The sequence below is a fragment of the Eriocheir sinensis genome, chromosome 1 (assembly GCF_024679095.1).
Source record: "Eriocheir sinensis breed Jianghai 21 chromosome 1, ASM2467909v1, whole genome shotgun sequence".
Classification (NCBI taxonomy): domain Eukaryota; kingdom Metazoa; phylum Arthropoda; class Malacostraca; order Decapoda; family Varunidae; genus Eriocheir; species Eriocheir sinensis.
In genome coordinates, this window is record NC_066509.1 from 15,477,335 (window position 1) to 15,503,850 (window position 26,516).

Genomic DNA, 26,516 nt, shown 5'->3' on the forward strand with positions numbered 1-26,516 from the left:
ACGAAGGGAGGAAAAAAACAAGGAAGGGAAGTAAAGAAAAGAAGTGAGAGACAAAAGTAAGAGGAAGGGAAGGGTAGGTGGGTGGCAGGGGGAAGGGAGGATACAGAGACAGACGAAGGGAGAAAGACCAAATGAGGCAAAAAAGAAGGGAGGAAAACATACAGGAGGGAGGTAAAGAAGAGAAGTGAGAGACGAAAAGTTAGAGGAAAGGAATTAAGGGTGGGTGGTGGCAGGGAGGGAGAAGAAGGGAGGGGATAGAAGATAGTACAGACGAAGAGAGGAAGACCAGGTGGGGCAAGAAAGGGAGGAAAAAATAAGGGAGTGAGGTAAAGAAGAGAAGTGAGACAAAAAATAAAAGGAAGGGAAGGGAGAAGAAGGGAGGGGAGAGACGATAGTAAAGACGGAGGGAGGAAGGCCAGGGGGAACAATAAAGGGAGGAGAATACAAGAGAGATAAAGAAGAGACGAAAAATAAAAGGAAGGGAAGGGAGAAGAAGGGAGGGGAGAGACGATAGTAAAGACGAAGGGAGGAAGGCCAGAGGGAGCAATAAAGGGAGAATATAAGAGAGGTAAAGAAGAGAAGACGAAAAATAAGAGGAAGGGAAGGAAGAAGGGAGGGACAAAGGGAAGAAGACCAGATGGGAGGAGGCAAGGGAGACAGCTAAAGGGCGGGGAGAGGAGGGAGATAGAAGATAAGACGAGACAAAGACGGAGGGAGGCTGACGAAGAATGGAGGGAGAGGGATGAAGGAGGCAAAGAGGCTACACAGAAGAAGACCACGACGGGGAAAAAGTAGGAAGGAAACAAAGAGGCTGAAACAAGAAAAGAATAAGCATGCAATAAGATAAGAAACGGGGAAGAAAGAAAGGTAATAAAGATGGAGAAGAGAGGAAAATAATGTTGACGAGTGATATCAAGAAAAGAAACGGAGAAAAATAAGAGGAAAATAATGTTGACGAGTGATATCAAGAAAAAGAAACGGAGAAAAATAAGAGGAAAATAATGTTGACGAGTGATATCAAGAAAAGAAACGGAGAAAAATAAGAGGAAAATAATGTTGACGAGTGATATAAAAAAAAAGAATAAAGGGAAAATTAGGAAGAAGAGTGAAGCATTATTGTTACCACTATTTTCTTCCTTTCTTCTTTTCCTTTTTTCTTTTTCTTTTCTCCCTTCTTCCCTCCCTTCCCTGTCACCACCACCATTTTCTTCCTTCCTTCCTTCCTTCTTTTCCTTCCTTTCTTCTTCCCAGCACCTTTATTTTCTCCTCTCTTACTTCATCCCTTCCTCCCTGTCACCACCACCACCACCACCATTATCATCACTACCATCACCATCGTCAACAGCACCGCCAGGAGTCACACAGGTAGCGAGCTAATGACTTCCTGCTCACCTGACTGGCTAGCGCCCCTCCCTGCAGGTAAACCGCTAAATATGGGCACAGGTGTTGGAGGAGAGGAAAAAAGACGCGAAACCATATATGCAGCTGGAAATTACGGAAGATGGAGAGGAAGAGGAGGAGGGAGAGAGGAAGGGGGGAGGGGATGGATGGAGAGGGAAAAAGATGTTAAGGAAAAGTGAAAAAAAGGGAAAATGGGTGGAGTTTTAATGGAATAAGCAAGGAAGGAGTAATAATGAGAGAGAGAGAGAGAGAGAGAGAGAGAGAGAGAGAGAGAGAGAGAGAGAGAGAGAGAGAGAGAGAGAGAGAGAGAGAGAATACTGGGATGGTAGGCGAAAAAGAGGGCAAAAAAAAAGAGAAGGGTGAACCTGGATAAAGGAAAAGGCAGTTGAGAAGGTTTCCAAAAAAGTGAGCAGTTAAGGAAGGAAGGGAAGGAAGGGAGGAAAATAAGAAGGAAGAGAACAGAAGAAAAGAGAAGAAAGAAAAGGAAAGAAGGAAAAGAAGGAGGAAAGAAAATAGAGGAAGGGAGAAAAGGGAAGGAAAGGAAAGGCAGGGAAGGAAGGAAGGAAAGTAAAAAGGAAAAAAAGGAAGACGGGAAAGAAAAGGGAATAAGGAAAGGAAGGAGGAAAGAAAATAGAGGAAGGGAGAAAAGGGAAGGAAAGGAAAGGCAGCGAAGGAAGGAAGGAAAGAAAAAAGGAAGACGGGAAAGAAAAGGGAAGAAGGAAAGAAAACAGAGGAAGGGAGAAAAGGGAAGGAAAGGAAAGGCTGGGAAGGAAGGAAGGAAAGAAAGAAGGAAAAAAGGAAGAAGGAAAGGAAAGGCAGAGGAGGGAAAGAAGGAAGAAAGAAAATAAAGGAAGAAAATGAAGAGAAAGGAAATGCTGAGAAGGATGGACATAGATAGAGGAAAGGAAAGGAAGCAAGGAAATTAGGAAGAAAATAAAAGACAGAATGAAGGAAGAAAGAAAATGAAAGCCGACGAAGAAGGAAGAACGGAGAGGCAGGGACGGAACGAAAGAAGGAAAAGGACAAAAAGAAAAAAAAACACAGGAAGGAGGGAAATATATAACGAAAATAGTGAAACACGAGAAAAAAAATTAATAATAAAGGTCGATGCTCTTCAACCTTGATTATGAAACAGAAAATGGGAACAACAAAACAAAGATAAAAGGAAGGACGGGAAGATTAAAGGCGAAGAGGAAGAAGAAGAAGAAGAAGAAGAAGCACCAAAGACAGAACAATTTAAGAGGGACGGCAAAAACAGTAAACAGGAAATGCAGCGACAAAGAGAAGGAGAGGACAAAAATAAAAAATGGAAACGAGGAGACAAAGAGAATAGGAAAATAGGAGGACAAAAGGAGGAAAGAGAATAACAAGGACAAAAAAGTATGAGGAAAAGGAGGCAGAAAGGGTAGGAAAACAGAGAAAGGAGGAGAAAAAGTTAATAGGAAAAGCAGAGAAGGAGGAAGAGGAGAAAAGAGAATAATATAAGGTAAAAAAAGTGTAAGAAAAGGAAGACATAAAGAAGATGCAATACGAAACAGGAAAGAGGAGAAAAAGTTAATTGGAAAAGCAGATAAGAAGGAGGAGGAGGAGGAGGAGGAGGAGGAGAAGGAGGAGGAGGAAACTGAATGATAAAAGGATAAAAAAAATGAAAGGAAAATAGACAGAGAAAGAATAGAATAATGAAGGAAAGAGGGCAATGCGTAAACAGGAAAAGCAGAGGCGAAGAGGAAGAATCTGATGAATACAAGGGAAAAAAATATAAAGAAAAGACGAGACAAGAAAAGTTAGCGAGACATGAAGGAAAGATGAAGAGGATAATATGATAAAGGAAAGAGAAGAAAGAAGAAATAAAGAAGAGGAGCAAGATAAAAAAAAGATACAGGAAAAAGAAAAAGAAGAAAAGAAGAAAAAATAGGAGCAAAGGAAGACAAGGGAAAAATGCGGGAAGGAGGTTAAAGAGAAAATTGAGAAAAAAAAATAGGAAAGAGAAGAAAAAAGAAATAAAGAGGAGCAAGATAAAAAAAAAGATACAGGAAAAAGAAAAAGAAGAAAAGAAGACAAGGGGAAAATGCGGGAAGGAGGTTAAAGAGAAAATTGAGAAAAAAATAGGAAAGAGAAGAAAAAAGAAATAAAGAAGAGTAGCAAGATAAAAAAGATACAGGAAAAAGAAAAAGGAGAAAAGAAGAAAGAATAGGAGCAAGAGAAGACAAGGGAAAAATGCGGGAAGGAGGTTAATGAGAAAATTGAGAAAAAAATAGGAAAGAGAAGAAAAAATAAATAAAGAAGAGGAGCAAGATAAAAAAAAATACAGGAAAAAGAAAAAGAAGAAAAGAAGAAAGAATAGGAGCAAAGGAAGACAAGGGAAAAATGCGGGAAGGAGGTTAAAGAGAAAACTGAGAAAAAAAAGGAATGAGAAGAAAAAAGAAATAAAGAAGAGGAGCAAGATAAAATAGATACAGGAAAAAGAAAAAGAAGAAAAGAGGAAAGAATAGGAGCAAGAGAAGACAAAGGGAAAATACGGAAAAGAGGTTAAAAAAAGAAAAAAAACAGGAAAAGGAAAAAAAAAAGTTAATACGAAAAGAAGAAAGAAGAGGAGCAAGACAGGGAGGAGAAAAACAAGGGAAGAAGAAATATAATGGAGAGAAGTGAGAGAAGAGAAAGATAAAGAGGAGGAACGGGCAGGAGAGTGGAGGGAAGGGACACATACCACCTCCGCCCATTCCTTTTCCTCCCTTAGCTCCCCAATCCCCCTTCCTCCTACACCCACTACCCCCACCCCCACCCACCGCCCCCCTCACCTTACATGGCCTGCCTCTCCGCCACCACCCGAAATTGCAGCTCACATATCCTCGGCTTTAGGCGCCCCAGGACAGCCCCGCCCCCGCCCCGCCCCGCCCCGCCCTAAGAGAAATCGCCCAGCCCCACACCAAGTCACGGAACGAATCACACTGCGCCGTTATGCCTTTGTGGTAATAAAAATATATAATAATACTATAATATTAATAATAGTGGTGGTGGTGATGGTGGTGGTAGTAGTAGCAGTAGTAGTAGTAGTAGTAATAATGATAAATAGTACTGCTTCTCTTACTACTATGAACTACAATTACTACTACTACTACTACTACTACGAATAATAATAATGATAAAAATAATAATCATATACATACCCTTGAATAACATTACTTTTTCTTTACTACTTAACTATTTTTTTCTTCCTGCGATTCGAAGTAATAGTAACAACAACAACAATAATAATAATAATAATAATAATAATAATAATAATAATAATAATCCCACGTCCCCGCCGCCGCCCCGCATCGAAAATTAAACCTTAAAAAGTCGAGATCTTGGCGCTTTGAAGATAATTAATTACGGCTTGACGTCACCCCGTCGTCACATTTTGCTCCTAATTATTAATACGAGTCTCGGGGATCGCTTAATTAGGAGGAGGTGGAGGTGAAGGTGAAGCTGGTGGTGGTGGTGGCTTTGGTGGTGGAGGTGGAGGAACAGAAAAAGGAAGAGGAGGAAGAAATGGAAAAAGTGGAAGAGGAAGAGGAGGAAAAGTAAAGTGGAATAGGAAGAGGAGGAAGAGGAAGAGGAGGAAAAGAAAATGAGGAACAGGAAGAAGAGGAAGAGAAAAGGAGGAAGAAAGGAAGGAGGAAGCAAGGAGAGGAGGAGGAGGAAAACGAAGAAGTGTAAGAAGAGGTGGAAGAAAAAGAGAAGGAAAAAGAGGAGACGAATAGGCAAAGGAGATGGATGGCGTAATAATAGTAGTAATAATAATAATAATAATAATAATAATAATAATAATAATAATAATAACTTAATAAAAGAATAATGAGAAGACGAAGGAGAACAAAACGGTTAAGGAATAAGGAGGAGGAGGAGGAGGAGGAGGAGGAGGAGAAATCTCACGACCTCAATGATCCTCTTTCAAGCTAAGAGGGGTAGTGACCTTGAGGAGGAGGAGGAGGCGGAGGAGGGGAGTCTGGTGTGCTGGAGGAAAGAGGAGCATCTGTTAGGTGGTCTGAACGTAAGAGTAAAATAATAAAATAAAATAAATATTAGAGGAACAGGAAATCTAATACAAAACAAAGAAAAAGTTAAAAAAAAAGTGAGATGAAGGAAAGAGGAAAATGAGAGAGCGGTAAAAGAGGAATAAAGGGTGAAAGATGATGAGAGGAAAAAGGGAGGAAAAGGAGGAGGCAACGAGGAGAGAAAAGGGAGAGCAAGGAAAGAACAAGATACTAGGTGAAAAAGTGAAGGAAAGAAGGAAGAAAAAGAGATGACCGGAGGAGAGAGAGGGGAGGAGGGGGGAGATAAGTTAAGAATAGTGGAGAAAATAGCAAGGATGATTAAAGAAGATAAAGAGAAGATGGCGAGGATGAGGAAAGTAGGAAGAGGAGGGGAAAAGAAGAGGGGAGGGGGAAACAGATGATCAAAAAGGGAAGGAAATGGCGAGGATGAGAGTGAAGAGGAGCGAAGAGGGGAAAGGAAAATGAGAGGGGAACACGGAGGAAAAAAGGAGGGGAAAGGAGGAAATAAAAGTGGAGGAGAGAGCTAAGAAAATGTGAGGTAGGACAAAGGAGGAAAAATAAGTGGAGGAAAGAGGGGACAGAATTAGTGGAATGAAGTGAAGAAAGAGGAGAAAGAGGGAGATAAAGTGGAGGAGAGAGCGAAGAAAAGGTGAGAGAAAACGAGGAAGGAGAGATAAGAGGAAGAAAGGAGAATAAGGGGAAAGAGGGAGATAAAGTGGAGGAGAGAAAAGAAAAGGTGAGAGAAAACGAGGAAGGAGAGATAAGAGGAAGAAAGGAGAATAAGGGGAAAGAGGGAGATAATGGAAGAAAGAGGAGAGGGAAGGTGAAAATAGACTAAGGAAGAGGGGAGATAAGTTTAAGAAAGAGGGGAATAAGAACAAGACATGAAGGAAGAGGGGAAAGGATATAAAAGTGGAGGAGAGGGAAGAAAAGGGGAGAGAAGACGAAGAAGGAGAAAAAACAAAAGTAAACAGGAGACGAAGAAAAAAGAAGGGAAAGATAGGAGATGAAGGAGGGAAGAAAAGGGGAGAAAGACGAGAAAGGAGAGAAAACTGAAGAAGAGAAACACAGGAGAGACGAAGAAAAAAAAGGGGAAGGGAAAGAAAGGGGATGAAGGAGGGAAGAAAAATTAAGAAAAGACGAGGAAGGGGGAGGGAGGAAAAGTGTAGGAAAGAGAACGAGGGGAAGCACGTGAAAAAAAAAGAAAAAAAAAAAGGAGATTAAAGTGGAGAGAGGAAGGAAAGATGATAAAGGACTAGGAAAGAGTCGAGAAAAGTGCAGTAAAGAGGGAAGAAGAAGGGAAAGAAAGGGAGGAAAGGGGAAAGGGGGAGATACAGTACACGGAGGAGGGAGGGAAGGCGAGGAAAGTGCAGTAAAGAGGGGAGAAGGAGGGAGAGAAAGGGAGGAAAGGGGAAAGGGGGAGATACAGTACACGGAAGAGGGAAGGAAGGCGAGAAGTGCAGTAAAGAGGGGAGGAGGGAGAGAAAGGGAGGAAAGGGGAAAGGGGGAGATACAGTAGACGGAAGAAGGAGGGAAGGAGAGAAGTCAAGGAAAGAGGGGAGAAGGAGGGAGAGAAAGGGAGGAAAGGGGAGAGGCGATAAAACGAGGGTGATAAAAGGGGTGGGCGAGTATATTACGTCACCGAAAGAGGAGACAGGAAGTGGGGGTGAAGGAGGGGAATAGGGGAGAGGGGAGAAGCAGGAAGGGCGATGAGGGGAGCCAAGTGAAGGGGAGTCTTGGGTAAGGCAGCTCCCCTCCCTTGCTTCCTCCCTCTGCCCTTCCTTTCCTTTTCACTTCATCTCCCCAAATCGTCGTCTTCCTTTCTTCTTTCTCCCCTTCCTTCTCCCTCCCTCAACCCTTACTTTCCCTTCATCTCCCCAATCGTCTAGTCTCCCTTCTTACTCTTCTTTCTCCCTCCCTCAGCCCTTCCTTTCCTTTCCCTTCATCTCCCCAATCGTCTAGTCTCCCTTCTTACTTCTCTTTCTCCCCTTCCTTCTCCCTCCCTCACCCCTTCCTTTCCTTTCCCTTCATCTCCCCAATCGTCTAGTCTCCCTTCTTATTCCCCTTCCTTCTCCCTCCCTCACCCCTTCCTTTCCTTTCCCTTCATCTCCCCAATCGTCTAGTCTCCCTTCTTCCTCCTCTTTCTCCCCTTCCTTCTCCCTCCCTCACCCCTTCCTTTCCTTTCCCTTCATCTCCCCAATCGTCTAGTCTCCCTTCTTACTCCTCTTTCTCCCCTTCCTTCTCCCTCCCTCAGCCCTTCCTTTCCTTTCCCTTCATCTCCCCAATCGTCTAGTCTCCCTTCTTCCTCCTCTTTCTCCCCTTCCTTGTCCCTCCTTCAACCCTTCTTTTCCTTTCCCTTCATCTCCCCAATCGTCTAGTCTCCCTTCTTACTCTTCTTTCTCCCCTTCCTTCTCCCTCCCTCAGCCCTTCCTTTCCTTTCCCTTCATCTCCCCACTCGTCTAGTCTCCCTTCTTACTCCCCTTCCTTCTCCCTCCCTCAACCCTTCCTTTCCTTTCCCTTCATCTCCCCAAATCGTCGTCTTCCTTCCTTCTCCCTCCCTCAGCCCTTCCTTTCCGTCCCCTTCATTTCCTCAATCGTCTAGTCTCCCTTCTTACTCCTCTTTCTCCCCTTCCTTCTCCCTCCCTCAACCCTTCCTTTCCTTTCCCTTCATCTCCCCAATCTTCTAGTCTCCCTTCCCTTCTCTTTCCACCCTCCCTCTCTGCCCCCCTTCCTTCCTCCTCCTTATCCTCCCTCCCTCACCCCGAGTCTTTAATAATAAATCGGAAAAAGTAATATTAAAACTGTATAATTCGTTGGTTCGACCCCGTCTAGAGTACCTACTGTGTACAGTTTTGGTCTCCCTACTACAGAAAAGACATAGAAAAGTTGGAACGGGTCCAACGAAGAGCAACAAAGATGATTCCTAGGTTGAAAAATTTGTCATATGAACAAAGGCTTAAAGAAGTAAATTTATTCAGCCTATCAAAACGAAGAATGCGAGGCGATCGAATAGAAGTGTTTAAAATGTTTAAAGGATTCAGTGATATTAATGCGGAAGATTACTTTACAATTGATCGATCAAATAGAACAAGAAGAAATCACAATTTGAAGATAAGTGGTAAAAGATTCTCGTCGCACGAAGCTAAACACTTCTTCTTCAATCGAGTTGTTAATGTTTGGAACTCTCTACCTTGTGATGTCGTTGATAGTACAACAGTTACGGCCTTCAAGAATAGATTAGACAAGTGTTTTGAATCCAACCAGCAACTAAGATATTACTCATTGTCGTAATAACGTTAAGTTCTTTCGAATACTGGTGTCCTTGTCCGCTTTTATCGCCCGGTTAGTGGTAGCAGTAATGGTAGTTCTTTCCTCTTTCCTACATAAATTCCATGCAGTTTTTCCATGCTGCATGGTTCTTTTTCCTTTCCTGCCAGCTTTGGCTGGAGGGATGGGGGGGTGGGGAGGAGCCTTCGCCTTTGCTGTCCTTCATCTTCCACCTTTGATTAGATAGTTACTAGTGTAGCTTGTCACAAACAACCTCGTAAGGACCAGCAGGTCTGCTGTTGTTTGTTCTTCCTTTGTGTTCCTTTGTTCCTTTTCCTTCATTTCCTCAGTCGTCTAGTTTTCCTTCCCTTCTCTTTCCACCCCCTCCCTCTTCCTCCTCTTCTTCTTCCTCCTCCTCCTCCTCCCTCCCTCAGCCCTTCCTTTTCCTTCATTTCCTCAATCATCTAGTTTTTCTTCCCTTCTCTTTGCCCCCTCCCTCACTGCCTCCCTTCCCTCCTCCTCCTCCTCTTCTTCCTCCTCCTCCTCCCCTGTCATGCACACTCCGCATTAACGCTTTAATCCCCCAAAGAAAAACAGAAATTAGCATCGCAAGGTCAGAGAGAGAGAGAGAGAGAGAGAGAGAGAGAGAGAGAGAGAGGAAATGCCAAAGGGTTAAAAAATGGGTCTTCCTCTCCTCCATAAGAAGTATTCATATATGCATTATTTTTCTTCCTCCATCTCTCCAAATACGTCAGTCGAGATACCTCCCTCCCTCCACCCCCTGCAGAGTGGGTGGAGGGGGGGTTCGTGGGGGCCTCCTCCTTCACTCCCCTCTTCTTCCTCTTCCTCTGTCTTCTCCCCCTTCTTCACTTTTGATTCCCCCACCTGTTTTTTTTTTTTTCCTACGTCCTATCACATGAATCTACTCCCCTTCTCTGCTCCTCTTCCTCCTCCTCCTACTCCCCTCTTCCTTCTCCTCCACCTCCCTCCCTTCTCCATTTCTAAGTCCTCCTCTTCTTTTCCTCCGTTCTGACACCTGCATCTATCCCCTCCTTCTCCTCCTTCCCTCTTCTTCCTCCTCCCTTCCTTTTTCATTTCTAAGTTCTCCTCTTCTTTTCCTCCGTTCTGACACCTGCATCTACTCCCCTCCTTCGCCTCCTCCTCTCTTCTTCCTCCTCCTTTCCTTCTTCATTTCTAAGTCTTTTTTTTTCTTCCGTCCCAACACGTGCATCTTTACTCCTCTTTTTCTGCCTCTTCAGTTTCTCATCCCCTTCTTCTTCAGTCTCCCTTCTATTTCTCTTCCTCCTCCTCCTTCTCCCCTCTCCCCAATATCGTCTACAGTATCTCCCTCTCACACACACACTCATTTCCTCTTTCCGTCCACACACACACACACACAGCCCCTATCACCCTCAAACACCCACCCCAAATATGAACTCCCCAACCTCCCTCCCCCTCAAGTTCTCTCTCCCACACTACTCCCCACCCCACGCTCCTTCATCCACATAAAACCTTCTCCTCAACGCCCTCCTCCTACTCCAGAAACAACATCCCCGCCCTTAGCTTTCCTCCCCAGCGCCCTTATCAGCTCCTCCCCACTCTGTATGGTCAACCTGTCGCCCTGCTTCGTGGGGGTCTGGGGTTGGGGAGGGGAGGGGCGGGGAAGGGGTCTTTTCCATGTAGGGTACGATTATTTTTTAAGGGAGAAGGTAACGAGGGGTGGAGAGTGGAGAGAGGAAGAGGAATGGTTGAGAGAGAGAGAGAGAGAGAGAGAGAGAGAGAGAGAGAGAGAGAGAGAGAGAGGAGCCGTGCTGAGGAAGAAGAGTTATGTGGAAGGGATATGGGAGAGGAAGCGAGACGGTGATGGAGGAGACGCAGAGAGAGAGAGAGAGAGAGAGAGAGAGAGAGAGAGAGAGAGAGGAATGGGAGGCAAGGGAGACGAAGGGTATATGATGGGAAAATTTTGGGAGAATAACAGGAATGGGAGAGTTCGGGGAAGGGAAAGTGATGTGAAGAAGGTGAAGAAGGGGAGAAAGATGTGGGAATGGGAGACAGAAGGGGATTTAAATGGGAGAAAAGCTAACAGTGATGGGAAGAAGTTACTATAGAAAATGGTGGATGGGTAAAGGGCAGGAAGGGGTGGTAGGGGAAGCAAGGTAAGTAATGGGAGGAAAGGGGTTCGTGGGGAAGGGGAAGGGTAAAAGAATATGAAGTTGGAGATAAATTGGTGGAGAGAGAAGGAGGAAAGGAGTAGTGAAGTTCGAGAAGGGAAGAAACGCAGGAAGGAGTGAGGGTGAGACGAGGAAACAGGTGGTCTGGGCGGAAGGATGACAGGAAGGACGGAAGGAAGATGGAAGGGAGGAAGGAAAGAAGGAAGGAGGTAAAAACAGAATGGACGATAACAGGAGGCGATAAAATAGAGGATGGGAAGTGAAAAAAAGGAAGTGAGGAAGAGAAGGAAGACGTGACGGAAGAGAGAAGGAAGTAAAAAATATGATAAAAAAAGAATGAACGATATAAAGGAGTAACAGAGAGGATAAAAAAAAAGAAAGGAAGAGAGAAATGAAGCAAGGAAGGGAAGGAAGGAAGACGAGACAAGACATGAAGGGAAAGAGGGTAAGAAAATGTAAGGAAGATGGACTCAAGAGGAGGAAAACAACACACACACACACACACACACACACACACGAACCTTTCAATTATCGTGGGAAGCCTCGTTTTTTCAAGGTCCACCAATCGCTAAAATGAAAACCAGCGAAATTCGAACCCACTCCGTCACGCTGCTATAATAAAACTCTCCCTCGCTAATCTCCTAAGCTCATCTCCAGCAATGATCTCCCGGGTAAAGACGAGAGAGAGAGAGAGAGAGAGAGAGAGAGAGAGAGAGAGAGAGATGGTTTAAAGGTGTCAGGTTTGCTTTCTCCAATGTCATCCCTCTACTGTATCCTCCCATACTAATTTCAAGCTGCTGCGACTCCCACCCGGCAATCCTCCCACTAAGAACCATCCCACGTTTTAACTAAGGGGAGAGAAGTGATGGGTGGGTGGTGATGGTGGTGATGGTGGTACTGGCAAGCATGTTACTAAATTTCCCATAGTAACTAACCTCCCATTACATTCCCATCTCTCCCAGCTAGTAAATGAATGAAGTGTGATAAACTCCCACTGAAATATCCATCTATCATCTCCCATGGCAAATAGACTGAAGAAAGAATTGTAACCTCTTTCTCCACTGCGATTTCAAGGTTCTATCACCCATATAGTAATCTCACTACTTCCAACATACACTTTCTCCCCGGTGATAATGGGTGGCGGTGAAGGGTGATGGTGAGTGAAGGTGGTGGGTGGTGAGTGACGGTGATGGGTGATGGTGGTGGTGGGTGATGGTGAGTGAAGGTGGGTGGTGGTGAGTGACAGTGGTGGGTGATGGGTAATAGTAATGGGTGAGCGTTAGTGGTGATTGGTGGAGTGACGACGGTGAGTGGGTGATGGTGAGTGGTGATGGTGAGTAATAGTGGTGGGTGGTGGGTGACGGTGGTGGGTGGTGGTGATGGGTGATGGTGGGTGACGGTGGTGGGTGGTGGTGATGGGTGATGGTGAGTGACGGTGCCTACTCTCGGCGCCCACCCATTCCCAAAGTAACCATTCATCTCCGTCCCTTCCGACAAGTTCTGGTGGGCCCGTCGACCAGGTGAGAGGAAGATAGACATCGATAAAGAAAATGAAAGAGGGAGGAAGGGAAAAATAAGGTGAAGGAGGGAGAGAGGAAGAAGAGGAGGAAGAGATAAACGGCTCCCGACACAACACAACGCGGCTGGCTCCCTTCCCTTCACTCCCTCCCCCTCGCCTCCCTCTCCTCGTTCTCCCTCTCACGGTCTCTCCCGCCTCTCTCCCTCCCTCCCGTTGCCACACATCGACACTCCACGCCACTTGACAACACTCACTAATACTCTCACTCATTCTGGGACTCACGCTAATCCTATATTCCCTTCAGGAGGCAAAAGAAGAAACCATGAAGAAGTACTACATGCTATAGGGCGGGCGGGGGGAGGCGCAGTGGGAGGGACTGAGAGAGGAGGGAGGGAGGGAGGGAGGCACGAGACAGGGGAGGGAGGGTTAGTGAGGGGGGGGGTGGGGGAAGGCCAGTTTAGTTTAGCCTCTCCGACTATGAACTGCTGTTGGTGTGGCTGGGCGCTGGGGGAAGGGTGGGGGAGTGGGAGAAGAGGAAAGGACGGAGATAGCACAAAGGGAGGAGGAAGGGAGGGAAGGGCGACAGAGAAGGGATTTTGGTGGGTGGACTGGACTGCGTGAAGGGAAGGGAAGAGAGGGAGGGCTGGGAGAGCGGGGCGGGCTGGGCGCTACTCGGGAGGCGGGAGGCAGGGCGAGCGCGAGCGAAGGAGAGGCATAGAGAGAGGGAGGGAGAAAGAGAGAGGAAGGGCGATCAGAAAGGGAGAGAGAGAGACTAAGGGGAAATGGGAGGAAGGGAGTGTGGAAGGTAGTGGTGGTGGTGGTAGCAGTACACACACACACACACACACACACACACACACACACACACACACACGCCACGCAAGGCACCACCCCCCTCCTCTCCCTCTCCCTCTCTCTCCCCGTGAGCGGTGGTGGGCCTTACCTCTCACAGTTGCCTCCTCTCGCCAATTTCTCTCGACTCATAAATACGAAGGGAAGGGAAAAAAGAAGGGCGTAAAGAAGACGGGAAGGGAAGGAAGGAAGCGAGGAAGGGCAAGGGAAGTGAAAAGAAGGGAGGGAGACGGAGATTAGGACGGGAAGTTGGGAGAGTGAAAAGAAAGGAAGTGAGGGAGAGATGAAAGACGGGAAGGGAAGGGGCGAGGAAGGAAGGGACGGAAAGGGAAGGAGGGCAGGTAAAAGGGAGAGAGGAAAAAAGGGAGGGATGGAAAGAGAGGGAGAGTGTTATTTTACGGAGTGCAGACATGGAGGAAAGGAGGAAATTACTAAGTGAAGTTGGTGAGATTTGTGGATGGTGGCAACAGTGCGGGTGGTGATGGTGGTGGTGGTGGCCGGCGGTGATGGTGGTGTCGGTGATGGGGGCGAGCGGTGATGGTGGCTATTATCATTGTTATTACTGATGTTATTGGTGAAGCTGGTGACATCAGGGGAATTGTAAGGATAAATAACAGTTGTGAATATGATATACTAGTGGTAGTCATAATAATAGTAGTAGTAGTAGTAGTAGTAATAGAAGTAGAAGGAGGAGGAGGAGGAGGAGGAGGAGCGGTAGTTATTTTTGCAGAAGTGTGCGGGAGCGTCGAGAAACATACACCAACTTGCAAATACACTGGAAGGGAGGAAACGTAATGAGGTAGGAAGTGGATTATGAGAAGTGAGAAGAGGAGGAGGAGGAAGAGGAGGGGAGTGGAAGAGTCCTAACCGCCGGAAATGACTCTCCTCCACGAGTCAGTCACCACCCGCAAGATATCATGTGTGTGTGTGTGTGTGTGTGTGTGTGTGTTTCTACGTGTTGTGTTTGTTTATGTGCCTGTCGTTACGTAACCAGCCTAAATAGTAAACAGCCACCACCGCCAGACCAAAACAACCTGTCATGTGATCTGTTAGGCATAGTTTGTTTGTTTGTGTATTTGTTTACATGTCTGTTCGTCTGCCTGTCCGTAGGTAAAAAAAACAAAAAACAAACAAAAAAAAAAAACAGGTCTGTAGTTCAAGAAATTATGTAACAAACATTATCTACCCCACAGCACACCACGAAGATAAAGCTGACTCACAATTACGTGCATTTAAAGAAGCTTTTAAAGAGGCAGTCACCACCCAAATGCATCACTGAATTGTGGTTTTAATAACACGCTCATCACAAAACACAAATAATTACATTAATTAAAGATAAATTTAATAGCGTATTTCTCAGTGGGTCTTCACACCACAATTAAAGTAATCAAGTAACAGATGAGCGGAAATGAGTTAAACAACGAACATCCATTCAGAAAACACAAAGAGCTGTAATGATGTGAGAAAATGAGAGCTGGGGACAAATCCCTCTGTGAATTATTCATAACAAAGTGAAAAGATATCCCTAAATTTTCAAATGCTGGAAAATTTCCGAAAACTGTTCTTCATACATAAAAATAAAATTCCGAAAACTGCTGTTAATACGAACACAAAAATAAAAATAAATAAGCTGGTGAACAAACTTAAAATAAACTGTTTATAGCTACACTATAAAAGTTAATGTAAATATACACTCTAGAATATAAAATATATACTGCAGTGACTAACGAGACTTAAGAGTTTAAGGAATTGCGAAAGTGGTCCTCTTAAATGTCTCAAAATAGGAACACACACACACACACACACACACACACACACACACACACACACGAACGCGCACTTTGCAACTCGACTTGTAAAAAAAAAAAAAACAAACAAAAAACTTGTCATACCTATCCGCCTCCACAATGTCAGTGTAGTGGTCAGCGTATTGGAAACAAGTTCATTAATATAATTCATGGGTTACCCCCCTCCTCACCTGTCCACCTTAATTACATCATCAACTCACCTGTGGGAAAATGTCAGCAATAATACCAATCATCCTCTAACTTACAATCACACCTGCCCACCTTCACATTCACTATCCCACCTGTCAACCTTAGTCAAACCTCCAGCATGCCCGTGGGAACTCACCTGGAAATATCTCCCTCATCTCCTTCTGGCTGTAGCCCCAATCTGCCCGAGGTGTGGATGCAATGCACTGGAACATCCTGGCTTGACGTACTCCACCTCCACCTCCACCTCCACCACCACGCCGTCGCCGCCGCCGCCTTTACTCCACCGCCCGTTGCCCCATCTTTCTCCTCTCGCCTCCACCACTTCACCTCCGCCACAGCACATGCACGCACGGGGAAATAGTGGTGGTGGTGGTGATGATGGTAGTGGTGGTGGTGGTGATCGTGGTGGTGCTGCACATCCGTTTCTTTTACTATTTTTTTTGGGAAGTTTTGAGTCTTCTTTTAGTGTGGTTTCTTATTTTTTTTTTTGTGGTTTTGTTTTTTCTCCTTACTCTTTCTTTTTCCTGAGTTTTATTCACTGTGGCGTCGAGTCGTGTCAATGCTCTCTCTCTCTCTCTCTCTCTCTCTCTCTCTCTCGGATGGACGTCTGGAGGCATACCAAAAAGAATAAGTGAATAATTGATCCGTTTGGGTGTCATTTTTTCCTACACTTCGTTATATCTTTTTTTTCGTTATAATTTTCACACTTAACGACGCTTTGTTCTCAGGCTTCCAATCGTTCACACTTGTCACATTCATTACCTTCGTCACACCATTTTTCAAAGCTGTTATATTCCTCTCTATTCCCCCCCCCCCCCCTCTCTCTCTCTCTCTCACACACACACGCACACATACATCACAATTAAGACCATCATCAATTTTCGTTCTCTTCTTCCTCTTCCCATTACCGAATCTTATCTTCTTTACATCACAACCTCCTCCTCCTCCTCCTCCTCCTTCCCATTCTTATTCATCTTCGTCTCCACCACAACAATGACCTCCCCCCCTCCTCTGCTATCTTATCTTGCCCCTCAGAATCATGGTCCTCGTGGGAGATAAACGTCTCACACTTACCCGAGGAAACACTAATGAATGGCCAGGTAGAGGTGTACCCACGGCCTATCTGCCCAACCTGTCCTGTGCTATAAACCTCCAAATTCCTGAACCTTTTCTTCCCCTTTTGTTGGTGGTTTCTTTCCTTCATGATGGTGCTATTATCTACGTTTTCCTCCTCTTCTTATCTCCCACATTCATCTTTTTTTTCTTTCTCTTATTCTACCTGTCCTCTATTTCATTCCCTCAAATTCTTCTTCTCATTATTGTATTTGTTTTGTATATTGTTATGGATTTAACTGCTCCACCCATCCAAATTTTTCTCCTACTCCTTTTTCTCATTAAATTTTCTCTCCTATATTTCCTTGCTCACAACCACTTTCCTATTTCTTTGTTTTCTCTCTCTCTCTCTCTCTCTCTCTCTCTCTCTCTCTCTCTCTCTCTCTCCCCTAGTTTTCTTCGTCTTTCCTGCTCCCCTTCCTCCTCCTTTGTCTTTCCCTCTATCCCATCTTCGAAATCTGAGCTTGTTTCCTCCCCCTCCTCATCCTTGCTCTCCTCTCCCTTCCTCCTCCTCGCTCCTCAAATCCCTCCTCTTTATTTAGAACCGACTTCCTTTCTTTCTCTCCCTTTCATTTCCTCCCTCCAATTTTCTTTCCTCCGAACGACTTCTTCACGCATTCCGCACACACACACACACACACACACGCAGGTAGGTATACATAATTCATTTCGTGCTTTAAGATTCTACATAATATCTAAACTTCAAGCTCTCTTACTACTACTACTACTACTTCTACTACTACTTTTCCCCATCATACAAAACTGATTCATTTACTCTATGCCACAACGAAATCTTAAGTAGATCAATTACTTTACCCTTCGTATACCTAATGTTCTCTCTCTCTCTCTCTCTCTCTCTCTCCTTCCCCCTGTAATCCGCCTTAACCGCTGTTCCCGCCCACACCCACGCCCCTGGTTATGGTCACGATTCCCCTACACGCACGCCCTCCACACACACACACACACACACACTCATACACACACACGTCACACTGCAATAAAACATTCCCTATAGGCCTATCTTCCACCCACTCCTTCTCTACCCCTTGATTTTCCTACTTCTTCTCTTCTTCTTACTTCAATGTTTCCTTATTCTCCTCCTCCTCCTCCTCCAGCTTTCGTCTTCCTCCTCTTTTTATTCCCTGCTTCCCTATACCTATTTTCTCTTTCTTTCTGGTCTTCTTTCTCATAATTCTTCGGCTTTTCTTTTAACCTTTTCTTTTATATTTTCCTCCTTTTCTCTTCCTCTCCTTCTCTTTCCTCCGACCCTCCTTCCTTCCTTCTCCATTTCCTTCATCCCTCTCTTGCTGATCCTTCCTCCTCCTCCATCTCTTCTTTCTCCTTCTGCGCTTCTAATCCTCTTCCCCTTCTTCATCCCTCTTGTACTGCTTCTCCTCCTTCTTCCCCTTCCTCTTCCTCGCTTCCTCTTTCTCGCCTCCTCCCTGCCCCTCCCCCCTCCGCTTCACTTGACCATGACTTCAAGAACACTAACATACTCCTTTCTTCCTGTTATTATTCTCTCTCTCTCTCTCTCTCTCTCTCTCTCTCTCTCTCTCTCTCTCTCTTGACTTCTTTTCCTCAACTCACATTTTTCTTGTTTTCCCATTTTCTTCCTCTCCTCCGCTCCTTCCCTTCCTACCTCTCGATTCACCCATAATACTATAATCCTAAATCTTGCTGCTTATCTCTCACCTCCTCTTCTCTGCTCCTCTCTTCCAGGAATCAATTTTACCTTAATTCAAAAATTCTCGATCCCTTTCTATTCTCTCCGCTCTCGTCCGTTCCTCCCTTCCCCTCCTCCATTTTCCGCATAATACTAATCCTTCATCTTTTTTTTTTCTTTTCCGTCTCTTCCATTTCCTCAATACTTCTTCCCTTCTCCCATTTTCCATTAAGCTGAAAGCGATACCTCTTCTTCTTTCCCCTTTCTGATTCCACTCTTTTCCTCATGATACTAATCCTCCGCCCCTTCCATTTCTTTTCCTTTTCTCCTCCATCCGTCCCTTCTCTTCGATCCCTTCCTTTCCCCTCCCTCAATCTTCCATCATGGTGAATGCAATACCTCCTTTTCTTCTTTCCTCTTTCTGGTTCCTCTCTTTTTCTCCTCCCTTTTCCTTATGATACTAATCCTCCACCCCTTCCTTTTCTTTCCCATCTCTTCCATCCGTCCCTTCTCTTCGATCCCTTCCCTTCCCCTCCCTCAATCTTCCATCATGGTGACTCATGATACTAATCCTCCGCCCCTTCCTTTTCTCTCTCTTCCATTCGTCCCTTCTCTTCGATCCCTTCCTTTCCCCTCCCTCAATTTTCCATCATAGTGAATGCAATACCTCCTTTTCTTCTTTCCTCTTTCTGGTTCCTCTCTTTTTCTCCTCCCTTTTCCTCATGATACCAATCCTCCGCCCCTTCCTTTTCTCTCCCATCTCTTCCATCCGTCTCTTCTCTTCGATCCCTTCCCTTCCCCTCCCTCAATCTTCCATCATGGTGAGTGCGATACCTCATTTTCTTCTTTCCTCCTTCCAGTTCCTCTCTTTCCCTCCTCCATTTTCCTCATGATACCAATCCTCCACCCCTTCCTTTTCTTTCCCACCTCTTCCATCCGTCCCTTCTCTTCGATCCCTTCCCTTCCCCTCCCTCAATTTTCCATCATAGTGAATGCGATACCTCATTTTCTTCTTTCCTCCTTCCAGTTCCTCTCTTTCCCTCCTCCATTTTCCTAATAATACTAATCCTCCGTCCCCCTTTTCTTTCCCATCTCTTCCATCCGTCCCTTCTCTTCGATCCCTTCCCTTCCCCTCCCTCAATTTTCCATCATGGTGAATGCGAGATCTCCTTTTCTTTCCCCTCTCTTCCGTTCCTTCCTTTCCCTCCCTCTCACTGTGCTCGCTTCCTCATTAGTTTTTCTTCCTCCTCCTTTTCCTTCCCCTCTCTTCCATCACTGCTATCTCTTTCCTCCGTGTTCTTTCTCTTTGACAAATCCTCCTTTTCCGTTCTCTCTCCACTTCTCTTCCTTCTTTTTACCGTTTCCTCTCCTTCCTCTCATCCATTTTCATGTTTCCGCCACGCTGCTTTCCTTCCATTGTCATATCTTTCCTTTATTCGTTTTTTGAGCCTCATGTTTTTTTCATACAATCATTTATCATTTTACTCGTTCCACACTTTCATTGTTTCTCTCTTCTTCGGTATCTCATCCTCCTCCGCCATTTCAATCGTTTTTAGTTCATTCCTGTGTGGTTTCAATATCTTTCACGCCGTTTTCTTCCCTTTTCTTTACACTTATTTCATGACTTATTATCCTCGCCCGTGTCTGACTTCATTCGCTCATTAACACCCACGCACAACTACATAGCCTACCGCACAAATGCCACTCATATACATTAATTAATAAAAAAAATCCTGAAATGACGTGTTGAATTCATGCCCACAAGAACAATTACTTTCTATTTTGGCGCTTAAGTGACTCAAATCATTTAATTATGGATGTCCCTTTTTCTTTCTTTCTCTTCTTTCTTTACCATACATATTATTTCATTGTCCTAAATTGTCCATAAAGAGCCGTGGGAACTTGGACTGAAACTAACTTAGCCTAAACCCTGACAACGAACATTCAAGGTCAGGGGGACACTTATTATACCTATTTTTTCTACCCCTTCAGTGTTATAAGAAGATGCGTAATCGAGTGAACTGGTGGAATCTTTCTTGATGTAATTAGGAAAAGAGAAAGTTCATAATCAGGTTCATATAACTTTTCACGGTAATGGAGTCTGCTAACGGTTGCCTGCTTGCCGCCTTCCCTCGTCTGGCCTTATCCTTTCTCCTCTCCCCACCTCCCTTACTCTCCCTTATCTTCCTTTCGCTTCTCTAAAGGGCCAATACTTTCCTCGCATCTTCCTTGTCTCTCGTTACATTCATCTCTTCCTCTCCACTCTTTTTCCTCTCCTCTACTCCCTTCCCCCATCCCTTCTCATCTCTACACATTTATCTTCTCTCATCTCTTGTCCTCTCTCCTCCTATCTCCTTTCTTAACTCATTTCCCTTCCCCTCGTCTACACTCATCCCTCATCTCCCTCTCGCTTTATCTTTCTTCATTTTCCCTCCCTTTGCCATCCCCTCCTCGGCGTCCCCCCTCCTACCTCCTCTTCTCCCCTTATTCTGTCTGACCTTGAAACACAACCCAAGGCGGAACCGTCTTCAAAATAGGAGGGTGAGATAGAGGAGGAGGAGGAGGAAGAGGAAGAGGAAGAAAGCAGAGAATAGTAAGTAATGAAAAAAAAAAAATGCTGGTAGTAAGAGAAGCAAGAAGGAGGCGAATGAGAAGGTGGAAAGAATATATGTAGTACAAGGGAAGGATGGAGAACAATGAGAAAAAAAATAAGAGGTTGCAGGTAGAACGGTTACACAGCCCACCACCACCCATTCCCACCTTTGTGCCTCCTCCCTCCTCTTTCCCACCCTCTTCCTCACCTCCGCCTCCACCTCCTCCTCTTGGAAACTATAAAACACACTGATTAATATCTGGGCACATAAAAGCAGCATTCTCCTCCAACGATCCTTTCTTGCCCAGACAATGGCACCATCTCTCTCTCTCTCTCTCTCTCTCTCTCTCTCTCTCTCTCTCTCTCTCTCCCCGCCCCCCAGCTGTCACTTCATCATCATGCCCTGCTTGCTCCGTGCATTCCCACGCGCTGGAAAGGCTCGGGAACGGCGTGGAGGAGACAGCAAGCATCCGGCCAGGCGAGAGGACGGGATGCGGGTAGTGCACTTATGACGACCCGAAAGGACGAAGAGGTGAGGCCCCGAGGCAAGCACAGCCCTCCTCCTCCTCCTCCTCCAAGCAGACAGACCCGTGGAAGGATAAGGGGGCACACTTAGTTGCTTGCGTCCATAAATGCGTCTCAGACCACGACGACTGTAAACAGATTAATCACTACCCCCTGAGAGAGAGAGAGAGAGAGAAAGAAAGAGAGTACGGGCCATCAAGGAGGATAACGTGATGTGGTGGTCACTCTCCAACACATGGTGGGTGCCCGGCGTGCCCACACCACACACGCACGCGGCACACACCGACACTCGCCGCCCTGCTACACTCTCACGCCGGTGTTATCACTCCCACGTTTTCTCTAGCTGTCAACACAACGTAATCACCAACACTGTCAGGCCCTCGAGACGCTGGACGGACACACCCTCTCCTCGCAACGTTTCAGACCGCACTGACTCGGATTGGCGCCGCTCGGCGCTCAACAACACGCGGCTCACGGGCCGTCGCTCGTCGGTCCTCGCCCAGCGCCACGCCGGGCCGCGGCGGCCGGTAACTCATGGGTCGTCTCGGCGGCCAATGAAAACCCGCGAAGGACTGGCAGACTTGGCGACCCCGTGACTCCTGCCGCCGCTGCCGGGGCAACGGCACCGTATGACGATGCCCATCAGACCGTGCTGCTGCAAGGACGTCACCGAGAACTGGCTGCCTCCTGGAGCCGTGCTGCAGGGTGGGCGGCGGCTGCCAGGTGATGGGCATTTGATGGAAATAATCTTGCCGTGAAGGACTCTGGTCAAGCGTGACGTCGCGCCCCGTTGGGTCGCAGAGGGTAACGGGAACGCGGCGTGACGGCATCGTCTGACGTGCGTGTCTCAAAAGTTATTACCATAATTACTTGATTACAGAAACAAACAAGACCAGGAACTATGACCGAGGCCCTGCAGGGTGACCCAAGGGCGTGGTGAGGGGTGCGGTAAAGCAGGGCGGGGCACAGTGAGGGGGAGGGGCGAGGCGGGGTCGCCGGCGGATGCCCCTACAGGAAGAGGTTCATCAAGGGACCCGTCCCGCCGCGGGGATGCTGACCTGTTGGGGTTGACCCGCAGCCTTCACGGTCTCCGCCAAGGACCACCCCCGTGCCCACATTCCTCCCCCACCCCCAAAACTACCCTCCCGTAACCACCTCCCCTTACTTAACAATCCCCGTGCCTCCGCCCCCTCACCCCCAACACCCAAACCACTCCCACCGCAGTCCCAGTCTCATCCGGCCCACCGTCCGTACTCCCCACGTCGCCCTTAATCATGGCAGGCTCTCTTTTCCTAATCACCGTGCCCGTGTGAGGGGGCGGCAGGGCGACAGTGCCATGCCAGGGTCGCGTGTGTGTGTGTGTGTGTGTGTGTGTGTGTGTGTGTGTGTGTGTGTGTGTGTGTGTGTGTTTCTGCTTCAGGTGGTATAACGCTAAATAGATTTTGCTGTGTGAGCTCGACTAAACTTCTTCCTTTACCCTCCCCCACCAAAATAAATTAAAAAAATAAAATAAAAATGTTACTATAATTTCTCCAGGTAAACCTCATTAGGCACCTGAATGAGCAAAGCAGCTGGGAGTCACCTGCTTACCACTGGCCAACTAATGTTTAGCAAACCCAGCACCGGCAATAGCACCACCACACCCACCACCATCACCATCACCACCACTGCCTCCATCATCCCTTTTGCCATCATTCCCACCACTATCATAATCATCACCGTCACCACCACCGCCAAGCATAATCTCGCAACACCGGGAACATCGCATAAAACCAATAGCAACACAACCAACAACCTCAGTAAGTAACACCCTTCAATACAAGAATAATACGCAATATAAACCTTGAGTCTGAGGCGCTGAAGGACTGGGCGCCACTTACCTGCACTCCCACACCTGCATACTCGACGACCCTCACCTGTGGAGGCAAAAATACAGGTGTTAGTAGCTCCGCCAGCATTTCCCTTCCTTTCTTTCCCCTCTCATTTTTATACTTCTCTCCCCTCCCTTCCCTTAAGCTATTCCCTCCCCTTACCTCATCCTTGTCTTACCCCTCCCCTCGCCTTCCTTCCCTTCCCCTCACCTCCTCCCTGTCTTCCCCTCCTCCTCCCATCCGCTCCACTTCCCCTAACCTCTTTCCTGAATTACCACTTACCTCCCCTCCTCTTCCCCCTACCTCATCCATGTCTTACACCACCCCTCCGCTTTTCCCTCCCTTACCTCTTTCCTACCATTCCCTCCTCTTCCCCTTGCCTCATCCTTGCCTTACCATTCCCCTCCCCTTCCACTTCACTCCCCTTTCTTCAACTTTTTCCCTACTCGTTATCTCTTCCTCTACCCTTCTCATTCCCTTTCCCTTCCTTCCACTCTTCCCTTCACCTCATCCCTGCACCCTACCACTCCCCTCCCCTCTCTTCCTCTCTCCATACCCTCTACGCCGCGCACCAGATACGAGGCACAATAATATTTAGCCAACACCCGCAGTTTTCACCTCGCCGTGTTGACTGCCGAAAGTAAGGGTACGCGAGGCTTTCAACACCAGGGCTTCTTCTTTCGCACCTTCTTCCTCTTCTTCTTCTTCTTCTTCTTCTTTTTTTTCTTCTTCTTCTTTTTCTTCTTCTTTTTCTTCTTCTTCTTCTTTTTCTTCTTCTTCCTCGCCTTTCATCCCTTCTTTGTCTTGTTCTTGTTGATTATCGAACTTTAGCTTATTCTTGTCCTTGCTCTTTTCTTCTTTCTGAACTTTTTTTTTCAGTATCAACGCTATTTCTTCCTCTTATTCCTCATCTCCCACTTTCTTCTTTTTTCTTCTGCTTCTTCTTATATACTTTTCCCTTCCTTGTCTTCTTTTGTTTCTGATACTAACTACTACTGCCCCTCCTCCTCCTCCTCCTTCTCCTCCAACTACTACTACTACTACTATTTTTTTTTTATTAAAGGTGGTAGGTACTTCGAGAATTAAGAAGATACAAAAAAAAGGAAAAAAAAGACTAATTGCCGATGAAAAAGTTGCGTTAAAAAAAGAAATCATGTTAAACGCCATTAGATATACTCTCTCCGCCTTCAGGCTCACGACTATGCACCTCATTTGGTATGTAGGAATACTTCACGATACTGGTTATAAAAGTTCTTTATTTCCCTTTGTTACGTATATTTTTTTTCTAATTCTCTTACTTTCCTTTCACTCTTCGCTTTCTTTACTTTCTTCTCTTATCTTCTCGTCCACCGTCCTTTTCTCTCCTCTTGTTTAGTTTTCTTTTCTTGTCTTCTGCTTTCCTTTTCCTTTTCCTTTACGTAACATTGTTTTTATGTCCTTTTTTTATATAATTCTTTCTCATTTTCCTACTTTCCTCTCACCTTCCCTTTTCTTCTCTTTCCTTCTACCTTCCTTTTCCCTCCTCTTGTTTGATTTTCTTTTCTTGCCTTCTCCTTTTCTTTCCTGGTTTTTAGGTCTTATTTCCTCTTTTGATATACGATTCTTTCTCATTTTCTTACTTTCCTCTCACCCTCCCCTTTCTTTACTTTTCCCTCCATTTCCACCTTATTACATTCTCCTCATAGTGTTTGGTTTTCTTTTCCTGTCCTCTCCTTTCCATTTCCCTTTCCTTAAGATAATACAGATCTTTATTCATCTTTTTCACGTATGATTCTTTCTTATTTCCTTACTTTTCTCTCACCCTGTCCTTTCTTTACTTTCTCTTCACTTCCAGCTTACATTCTCCTCCTATTGTTTGGTTTTCTTTTCCTGTCTTCTCCTTTCCATTTCCCTTCCTTAAATATAACACGGGTCTTTAGTCATCTTTTCCACGTATGATTCTCTCTTATATTCCTATTTTTCTCTCAACCTTCACTTTCTTCTTTCTTTCCTTCCACCTTCCTTTTCCCTCCACTTGTTTGAGTTTATTTTACTGTCTTCTCCTTTTCCTTGCCTTCGTTACAGTTCCTTGTCTTCCTCGGTGCGCCAGTGTGTTTGCATCGAGGTCGTAATAGGTCACCAGCTCCGCGCGTCTCCCAGCTGATGGAGAGTAAACAGAGCCGCCACAGAAAACGAAATTTCCTCGAGACTTTACAGGGCTGGCTATATCAATCCACAGCAGTCGCCTTACCCGTTCTGTAAGTATGGCTGGGTGTTTTTTCCTAGTGTCCTTACATGCTTTGATTTTTGTGTCTGTCTGTTTGTCCGTCTATCTGTCTTTCTATTAGCTCTTTGTGTCTACCTGTCTCTCTCTCGTTCTTTCTTTCATTTTTACTTTCTTTTTACCTATTCATACAAGACATCAGAACACACACACAACGAAACGGAAACCAGTGCGCATAACTTACTAAAAATATAGCGAAAAGTGATGAAATATACACACATGGTAAAATAGATCACCGTTATCTCTCTAAATAAACAAACATATATATAAACAAAACAATATATCTTTCCTAAAACCTTAACCCATCAAAACACACGTCCCCTTCTCTTGTAGTAATGAAGAAACCCCAACAACAACAACAAAAACAATAACAACAACGAAAAGGACTACCAAGCGTATTTATTAGCAACAAGGTGAGAATTCTTAAGATGAAGATGCTATAAAAGGGAAGCAAAGGGGAAGAAGGGGAAGAAGGGGGAAGAGGGATTAAGTGTGAGGAGCTTGAAGATGAAGAAGAGGAGAGTGGAGGGAAGGAGGAAAGGATTGCACAAGGGAGGACGGAGAAAAGTGAAGGAATAGGAAAACGAGAGAGAGAGAGAGAGAGAGAGAGAGAGAGAGAGAGAAAGTAAAATCAATCAAGCTTCCCTATAATACGCTAGTTAAAATGTAAAACACTCTCTCTCTCTCTCTCTCTCTCTCTCTCTCTCTCTCTCTCTCTCTCTCTCTCTCTTACTTAACGCCATCTTTGGGTGGAGGAGCGTGATGGAGAGAAGGAGAAGAGGCTTTGTCTCAGGTGAGGTTATGGAAGAGGAGGAAGAGGAGGAGGTGGAGGAGGAGGAGGAGGAGGAGGAGGTTGAGGGGTTTGCTACTCATGCCAAACAGCCTGAAGTGTCTTTGGAGGAGGAGGAGGAGAAGGAGGAGGAGGAGGAGGAGGAGGACGGGGAGATGTTATTTATGTCCACGCCTCTCAGACACATGCCTACAAGTATCATCCTCTCTCTCTCTCTCTCTCTCTCTCTCTCTCTCTCTCTCTCTCTCTTATTCCATTCCCTCACTTCCTTTTCATCAATACGTGTTAATATTTTTTTCTTTAATCTGCTTTACATTACCCTGGTTTTATTTTTTACTCTTCGGCTGAACCTTATTTTTTTCTCCTCTTTTTGCCTCCTTAGTATCATACCCGATAAAGTTTGGGGTCAGGTAAATACCCACCTGGGCCAACACCTACACCTACGAATACCCAC